At 38.5% G+C, this 8,488-nt stretch overlaps 1 pseudogene; it reads right to left on the minus strand.

Annotated features, from left to right (window-relative positions):
* Positions 1–633: 633 nt before the first annotated feature.
* On the minus strand, positions 634–7,972 carry LOC125922438 (40S ribosomal protein S23-like; annotated as a pseudogene).
* Positions 7,973–8,488: the final 516 nt, after the last annotated feature.

Consider the following 8,488-nt stretch of genomic DNA (forward strand, 5'->3'; position numbering starts at 1 on the left):
GCTAAGATTGCCATAATAGTCACTAAACAATACCTCACTTACTTCATTAAGAATCCCCAAGGATGAGCATGAAATTCCAGAAAACCTACCTGAAAAGCATCACAAGCATGGATTTTCTTATCCTATGACTCAGATTCTACTTCCTAGGTTCATAGCTATGTTTACACAAATATTAAAATTATTGTGATCTATTAAAGGATTAATCCATGAATTGACTGTTGTTTAGACATTATCAACACTTCAGTTGAAAAGTTTGTTATTGATGGCCACAATCAGAGGAATGTATTAACTTCTGTTTCCCTTACTCTCTATGCTCTATTCCCAAGGAAAATTATATCTGCAGGAAGTGGTATGCCTGGATTATATAATCTTAACTCCCCACAGGAATAGCTTTTTTGAAAATTAATAATTTACCCTCTCAAACTTTTATAGAAATTTGCTACGTGGAGAACATTTTAGGGGTCATTTACAAATCCCTGAAGTTAGGATATAACCTGGTTTGTACCCTAATGTCTCTTATGGGAAGATTTATTTTGGTATTTAGTGAAAGAAAATTTCTCTCTCTAATGTACTTTTTTTTTTAACATATGAAAGTTTGTTACTCTCATGTTTGCATCATCAAATCATCAAAACTTATGGTTTTGTTCTTTTCTTCTTGCCTTTGCAGAAGGTCAATAGAGAGACATTGGCTATTTTGACAACAATAAAGTTGTCACCAGAAATGTCACCAACAGCATGATCTTTGCAACCAATCCAACAGCCAGAACTTCATTGTTTTCTGCAATATAGGTATGAAAGCTGTGAGTTTCTTGACATTTTTGATCAGCGGGCCCCTGACACATTTCCCGATGACAGAATTTAACTGTCCAGCTTCACCCCCAACTTTTTCAAGCAAAATTCTCTTTGAATGTAAAGTGTTTCCAAAGGAGTTGGCCTTTAGGGCTGTGCTCAAATGGGCTTCCTTGTACTGTTTATCATTCCTGTTTGTGGCTGCGGAGCTTCCTGGCAGTACAAAGACCTCGACCACTTGCCCATCCTGCTGGTGCTACAGGCCCAAGTGAAAGATCTAATATATTGTTTAACAAAATTGTGGTGAAATACACATAACCCAAAATTTGCCATCTTAACCATTTTAAAGTGTAAATTTCGGTAGCGTTAGGTACATTCACATTTATATGCAACTAATTTCCAGAAACTCATCCTGTGAAACGGGCATTTTATACTGATTTTGATGGTTAATTTTAAGTGAGAACGTCACCAGGTCACAGGGCCCAACTATTTTGTCAAATGTTATTCTGGATATTTCTTTGAGGGTGCTTTTCGGGTGATATTTTTATTTAAATTGGTAGGCTTTGGGTAAAGCAGCTTCCTCTCCATAACATGGATAGGCCTTATAATCAGTTGAAGGCCTGAATAAAATAAAAGATTGACCACCCCCAGGCAAGAGGGAATTCTACCAGCAGACAGCCCTCAGACTGAAACTGTGACGTTGGCTCCTCCCTAGGTCTCCAGGCTGATGGCCTACCCTGCAGATTTCCCACTTGCCAGCCTCCATAATTGCACGAGCCACTTTCTTCAAATAAATCTCTATGTATATAAATAAACATCATTTTGGTTCTGTTTCTCTGGAGAACCCCGATACACACACCCATTAAATAAATGCTACCTCTTTCCTTCTCCCCTCAGCCCCTGGCGACCACCATTCTACTTCTTGTTCCTTTGCATTTGACTACTTTAGATATATAAGTGAAATCATACAGTATTTGCCTTTTTGTGACTGGCTTGTTTCACTCAAGATTCATCCATGCAAAAGGTTCGTCAGCTGTCTTACAGATGTGTCAGAATTTCCTTCTTTTTAAGACTGAATAATGTTCCATTGGATGTATAGACCACATTTTGCTTTTCCATTCAACTGTCAATGAACACTTCGGTTGCTTCCATCTTTTGGCTATTGTGAATAATGCTATGAACACGGATGTACACATATCTCTTCAAGACCCTGCTTCATCCAAGACCCTGGATATATATACTCAGAAGTGGGATCTCTGGATCATATGGTAATTCTATTTTTAATTTTTTGAGAAACCATCATACTATTTACATAGCTGCATCATTTTTACATTCCTACTGACAAGGTACAAAGGTTCCAATTTCTCCACATCCTTGCCAGCTACTTGTTATATCCAGCAATAATAATCCTGCAGGAACCCCAAATAATCTTCTGTAGGGGTCATTTTTGTTATGGGGTAGTATTTTATATCTGTGTACATTGGGAGGGGGGGTGCTAATATAGACCTGATCCTAAAAAATACAATAGTAAGACTTGCTACATACATAATTTAGGCTGAATCTACATGACAGCAAAACAATTATTTAGAAGTGAAAAATTCTGTCAAGAGGTTACTTTGCCTTGTAGCACTGAATGATGAAGTGGCTGATTTTATTGTTTAGAATTTGTGTACAAGAAGGCTTATTCAAGGTTTTTCCCCATAAAATGTACAGAGATCACTATAAATGTCACCAAGTCATTTTGAGCGGTAAGCATTTTTAAATTCAGAGGAAGTTTATAATGCAAAGCAGAAGGCGCAAACTGGCAAGCCGTGGCCCAAATCGGGCCTGCAGACTTATTTGATTTGGCCTGCACATTTGTTGGCCCACACAGTTTTTTTTTAAAAATTTGAATCGGTTGACAACTTTTTTAATGGAGAGATTACGTGCAAAAATCTTGATTTCTAGCTTTTTGGGGAAAACTAGCTGACCCGGCAAGACAGGGCCTACATTCCCACATGGCAACAGTTGGCTGGAGCTGAGTAGCAGCTGCCCTTTTAGCCTGAGCTTGTGCTATCCAGTTCCCCACGGTCCCCACCCACCCTGAGACCGGAGAGCTTGCGGACACCCAGGCAGCAGACTTCTTAGTTTCGCCAGGAACCACTTATAACTTCCTGTAGTGTTCAGTAAGATGCAAGGCCCATGGTGGGCTCTCAGTAGGTTTTGGATTGTTTACTACTTCTGACTCCTCATGTGTTAAAATCATTCAGGATCTTTTGCTTTCTTTCTTGGTAGAAAAGAAGATGGCAAGACTATGGCCTTAAATAAATGAAATACAAAAGGAAAAGAATTTAGACAGTGCAGATAGGGGAGCAGTTTAGAAGAAAATAATAGTCCAAATGTAATTTTTTACTGAGCAGTTTAGCCTTGAACTCTTTTTCCCATGTGAGGAAAACTGAAGAAAACAGCACCCAAGAAATGTTTCAAGCTAAGCCCTCTGTTTAATGCAAGAAAGAAACAAGGGGCAAAAGGTTAGTCAGCCGTCTTACAGTGGCAGAATTCTTGAGTTAACATAAATAGAAATAGATACAGAAAATGAGGGCCATATGGTTGGCTAGATCAGAGCCACTGTGTGTGTGTGTGTGTGTGTGTGTGTGTGTGTGTGTGCGTGCGCGCGAGTGCGTGTGTGTATTTGCCAGGCCACCCACTGAGAAAAATATTCAAATTACTGTGTTTCAGCATATTAACTCCTTCCTTTTAATTACTGAGGCACTTGAAGTTCTTTTGCACTTTCAGGTGATAGCAAATGGAAAATGTGTTAAAGGAAAATACAAAGGTTTTTCCTCTTTCTCTTGGTGATCGTGTTGGTTAAAAGAAACATGAAAATCTTTTAAAAGACGTGCCTTCGTCTCCAACCAAAAACATGGTCGCAGGAAAATGGTTATTTAAACCTCCGCTGGCAGCATTATCCCATTGGCCAAAGCAAGTTCTATGGCCAAGTCCAGAGTTACCCTGAAAAGGAACTGTCTAAGGGCATGGATTTGGTAGGTGTACTTTAGAGAGCAGGAACTGTTCTGGAATGGGGAAATAGAATCTGAGTCAGTGCCTATTCTGGAAAAATACATAGTTGATCCTTATTAAAATTAAGTTTTACTATTTTTATCCTTTCTATTAAAAAATATGCTCATTTCAAAAATGTGAGAAATATAGAAATCTCTGAGAAGAAAAAGTAAAATCACTCAAAGCCAACAGTCTAATAAAAACCATTCTTTTTTTTTTTAAATAAAAACCATTCTTAAGGGGTGCTTTGGTGGCCCAGTAGGTTGAACGTACAACTATTGATTTCAATTCAGGTCATGATCTCACAATGGTGGGATCAAATCCTCGGTCAGGCTCCATGCTGAGTGTAGCGCCTACTTGGGATTGTCTCTCTTTCTCTCTGCCCCTATCCTCTGCACTTTCTCTCTTTCCCTCTCTAAAAACAAACAAACAAACAAACAAAAAACTATTCTTAAAATTTGATGCATATGATTCCAGAAATCTCTCTGCATATATACCTCTCCACTTAGAAGAGGTTTTGATCTACTTAGCAGTGTCTCTAGACATGGTAGAGGATAGCAGCCTTAGACTGAACCTGAATCATCCTCCATTTTCCTAGGATAGTTGTTGATATTTTTAATTCTTTGGGTTGTGTCTGTTTGCAAGCGTGTCTTGACTCAGCAGAGTTGAAGAACCTAAAGGAGGCTGGAAGATGCAACTTATCTCCAGTGAAAATCAGCAAAAAAGGGGAAAGAAGGGAGGAGGGAACAACAAAAGCCCTCTGGGATAGAGGGAAGAGAGCAAACTGTGATACCTCTGTGGGGACTTTGTGGTGTGGCTAGTGCTGACTTGTTTACTAGGCACAGTGCTGCAGGGTCCCAATACTTTTAGGGGCTCATGAAAGTATTTTAATTCTTTTGACATCAGAAGAGAAAGAAATGAACTTTTATGTTTTAATTTATAACATTAATATATTTATTATACCAACATAGTCATAAATATAATTTTTTTAAGTTATGTAAATTTTTTAAATGTTTACTTATTTTTGAGAGAGAGAGAGACAGAGAGTGAGCAGGGAGGAGGCAGAGAGAGAGGGAGACACAGAATCCTAAGCAAGCTCAGGCTCTGAGCTGTCAGCACAGAGTCAGTCGTGGGGCTCGAATTCATGAACCACAAGATCATGACCTGAGCCGAAGTCGGGTGCTTAACCGACTGAGCCACCCAGGCACCCCAAGTTTTGTAAATTAAAAAAAATTTAACGTTTATTTATTTTTGAGAGGGAGAGAGCATGCAAATGGAGCATGGGCAGAGAGAAAGGGAGAGAGGATCCAAAGTGGGCTCTGTGCTGATAGCAGTGAGCCCGATGTGAGGCTTGACTTCCGAACTGCAAGATCATGACCTAAGCTAAAGTCAGAAGCTCAACCGACTGAGACACCCAGATGCCCCAAGTTATGTAAATTTTTTTATTAAGTTTTAAATTTTAATTCCAGTATAGTTAATATACAGTGTTATATTAGTTTCAGGTGTGCAATATAGTCAATTCTATACATCACTCAGTGCTCATCATGGTAAGTGTACTCGTTTTGCTTTTTTTTTAAGTTTTATTTATTTAAGTAATCTCGACACCCCACGTGGGGCTCAAACTCATGACCCTGAGATCAAGAGTCACATGTGTTTCTGACTGAGCCAGCCAGGCACCCCCATAAGTGTACCATTAATCCCCATCCCCTATTTTACCCATCCTCCCAACCCCCTCCCCTCTGGTAACCATTGGTTTGTTCTCCATAGTTGAGTCTGTTTCTTTGTTTCTCTCTCTCTTTTTTTCCCTTTGCTCATTTGTTTTGTTTCTCAAATTCCACATATGAGTGAAATCATATGGTATTTGTCTTTCTCTAACTGACTTATTTTGCTTAGCATTATGCTGTCTAGCTCCATCTATGTTGCTGCAAATGGCAAGATTTCATTGTTTTTTAAGGCTGAATAATATTCCATTGTGTATATATACCTCTTCTTCTTTATCTGTTCATCTATCCATGGACTTCTTCCATAGTTTGGCTTGTAAATAACGGTGCAATAAACATAGGGGTGCGTGTATCCCTTGGAGTTGGTATTTTTATATTTTGGGGGTAGATACTCAGTAGTATGATTACAAGATCACATGATAGCTCTATTTTTAACTTTTTGAGGGACCTCCATGCTGTCTTGCACAGTGACTGTACTAGTTTACATTCCACAAAAAGTGCACAAGGGTTCCTTTTTCTCCATATGCTCACCAACACTTTTTGTTTCTTGCTTTTTATTTTAGCCATTCTTACAGGTATGAGGTGATATCTCATCGTAGTTTTGATTTGCATTTCCCTGATGATGAGTGATTTTGAACATCTTTTCGTGTATCTGTTGGTCATCTGAATGTCTTCTTTGGAGAAATATCTTTTCATGTCTTTTGCCATTTTTAATTGGATTATTTGGTTTTTAGGTATTGAGTTATATAAGTTCTTTATATATTTTGGATACTAACCCTTTATTGCAAATGTCATTTGCAAATATCTTCTTCCATTCAGTAGGTTGCCTTTCAGTTTTGTTAATTGTTTCTCTCACTGTGCAGAAGTTTTTAATTTTTTAATTTATTTTTGCTTTTGTTTCCCTTGCCTCAGGAGACATAGCTAGAAAGATGTTGCTACAGCCAATGTCAGAGAATAAAATATAATTTTTAATATCTTTTTATGGAAGAAGGGACTCATGAAGGCAAGAGGACCTGTCCCAATGTATTCAAATTTATTAAACATGTATGTGCCACGAATTTCAGGATTTTTGTCACCTGTGATATTATTCCAATTTGACAAATGATGAATCTGAAAGGTGGAAGGAAGAGAAGAGAGAAAAAGTGGCAAAGTTGGGAACTACCCCAGAAGTCCTGAGTTTCAGTTCACTGTTCTTTGTACAAAGTGTGCCATGGGAGGTGACAGATACCGGGTAGAGACCAATATGGGAAAACACGATAGGAATAAAAGATATGGAAGGCTTTATAATGGGCCAAGAATTTGCCTAGGCACCAAACTTTCTCCCTGAGATGACATGTAGGTGACTAAGTGAAGATGTGGGCAGTCTAAGAGAGTTTGAGGAGCATGAGGAAAATAGGCTGGGCACCCAGCTGAAGATCTTCATCAGGTGGGCCATTTTCGGATGTTTCATTTTCTTTTGTGGTCGTGTTCTGTAAAGATGAATAAGACACTAAGAAAACAAGGTCAGTTTAGGCCCTTGGCAGAAAGTTAAAGCCATTTAAAGAAATTTAGTAAAATTGCTTGCTGCTGAGTTGTTACTATATTTAAAAGAAGGCTGTGATAAAATTCAGTAATGAGTTAAGGTTATTAATGATAAATGTGTGTTTTCTAAAAAAATAGTTTTTCAGATAAAGATTGCTTTTGTTTTTTATAAAACATGTGTGTGTGTGCGTGTGTGTGTGTGTGTGTGTGTGTGAGAGAGAGAGAGAGAGAGAGAGAGAGATTGCCCCTATTTGCTGTATTATCTATCAATTAATTCTACTCTGAACTTGAACTTGGGGTTTGATAGGTAGCACCAAATGAGTCATTCAAACAAAAAAGAGAGATGATCTCATGAACATTATTTTAAAAGTTTACTCTGTTATTCAGAAGTCCTCGAGTTTCCAGAAACAGAAGTCCTTGCCTCCCAAATGGCCAAAAGAGGAAAAGGAGGTGTCTCCTGCAAAGGTGTGAAGAGGGGACAGTGCCTCTGGGCATCAGGCGCTGACAATCACAGTCAAAAAGTCAGGATGCTTGGGTCTGAGACAAACACCATCCCAAAGTCTCACTCTCCAAATGCAAATTATCACATAATATATTTAAAATTAATTTGGACTAGAATCGACCTGTGATTCACTTTAAGTAGATGTAAAAAAGCAAGAACAAGACTTAGCTTACTACTAACATGGCAGCATGTTTTCCTTGTTAGCTGCAGGGGAGAATAATGTACAGGAAAAGGTGACGTAATGATTGTCTCACTTTCATTATTCTCTCCCAAATGAATAACCTTCCACACCAAGGATGAGCTCACTCACTATTAGTGGAATAACATCTGGTGAGCAAGGGCCCCCAGCCGAACATGCTGTTGGTTTGGGACTATATTTAACCAGCAGAAACCCAACCATGTTTGCATATATCACATATGCAGCCCAGTTACATTGTGGAAAAAAAAATATTAAGGGTAAGGAAATAATCCTAAAAGTATTTTAACATTCAAGATTTTTCCTTATGAAGCAAGGCATTAACCTGTTCCCAAAGAGTTCCTAAGCTATTATTAGAGTGGAATATCTTGGACATGTGGCAGACGCCTTGTCCTCTTTGGCTGAGGCTCGGATGTTTGCCATAGCTATCTAAGTTTAAATTTCAAATCACGGACAGGAATCTCTCTCCTTCAATTTCCCTTCCCATTCTTAATTTCCAGGCAGGCCTGGCACCCTGACGATGGTGAATTTTGCAGTGTAATTTATCTAATAGATTTACAGTAAATGATGAATCACTCTAGTATTTAAATCTAATGAGTAATGCTGTAAGTCAATTTGGTTTTTAAAATGCAACATTGCTAATGTCATCAGTTAAATGCGCTAATACAGAGTAATGCAGTAGCTCAGGACACACGCACAGGCGGTCCTGATGGTCATGAA

This window comes from Panthera uncia, chromosome B1 (assembly GCF_023721935.1).
Source record: "Panthera uncia isolate 11264 chromosome B1, Puncia_PCG_1.0, whole genome shotgun sequence".
Lineage (NCBI taxonomy): Eukaryota > Metazoa > Chordata > Mammalia > Carnivora > Felidae > Panthera > Panthera uncia.